This window comes from Geospiza fortis, unplaced genomic scaffold, assembly GCF_000277835.1.
Source record: "Geospiza fortis unplaced genomic scaffold, GeoFor_1.0 scaffold54, whole genome shotgun sequence".
Classification (NCBI taxonomy): Eukaryota; Metazoa; Chordata; class Aves; order Passeriformes; family Thraupidae; genus Geospiza; species Geospiza fortis.
In genome coordinates this window covers 6,146,893-6,148,113 of record NW_005054301.1, presented here as the reverse complement: position 1 = coordinate 6,148,113, position 1,221 = coordinate 6,146,893, and positions in this window count along the sequence as shown.

Genomic DNA, 1,221 nt, shown 5'->3' with positions numbered 1-1,221 from the left:
CACAAGGAGGTCACAACCTCAGAGCCCTGTTTCCCTTCTTCTTCTCCATCCTGCCTAATCTCCAAGAGCTGCTCTGTTTACTAGCAAGATAAGTAAACAAACAAAGGAAAGCTCCAACGTGGTGATTTTTATTTTTCTGGCCAATCCACAGGTCCCAGCCCCTGGGTGCACATGTGGGAGCTGTTTCTGCACACCAAGGCAGCTGGCACACAGCCTGCAGGACCAGCAGCAGGCAGCTGATGGGCACAGCCCTGCCTGTGAGTGGCTGTGCAGAGGGGCAAAGGGGGAATGGGGTTTCCCTGCACAAATGCAGAGCTGGGCAGACCTTGCTCCAGAGAGCCTCTGATTTACACACTGTGGAAGAAAACATACACCCAAATCTGGGGAGAAGGAGGAGACAAGGCAGTGGGAACCAGGACATGTCCAGCTGGGACAGTGGGGCCCAGCACAGTGGAGCCAATAGCTGGGCAAACCCTGTCACGCTCTACTGACTTTCTCCAGGGGCAAAGGATGGGACAAGCTCATCATGGAGTGAAGCTCTGACCTCTACCCAGGGCTGCAGCTCCCCCCAGCACATCCAGCCAAACTCAGGTGTGTGGCCTTTTGCCAGGCATTGGAGGGATACAGCGAGCTCCCTGCCCCAGGCCGCTGGGCTCTCTGGCTTCCAGGCACCCAGGGGCACTTGAGGAAGGAGGAGGAAAAGAGAGGCATGGAAGGACTCTCAGTCCCCTGCAGGCTTTGGGTGACAAATCACCTGTATTAAGTGCTCAGAGCAAGCACACCAGCTGTTGGTGCTTTGCTGGGGACCCAGCAGTCCCCGGACAGGAGCTGGCTGTAGGGCGAGTCCTAAGCTAACCAGACTAACTCAAAGATGTCATGAACATCCAAGGCCCTACAGGCCTCGGCATGAAGCAATCACTGAAAGTTTCCAGCATAAACCCGTTTGCTTTTATTTCCTAATCTCAAACAACAGGACACACCCCAGAGCGATAGAGTAAAGCAGTACGGCAATGAGAATTATTCCATGGCTCCTGCCTGTTCCCTGGACACATTGGTCCAGGAACTAGACACAAAGGAGCTACATTCCTGCCTTATCCAGGGCCGCTTCTGTCTCTGCCAGCAAGAACAACTGGGCTGCCAGGAACGGCGCCTTTCCCAGCCCGTTTGATTTGGCCCTGCAGAGGCCGGCACGGCGCGCTCCAGAGCGAACCCGCCCGTGCG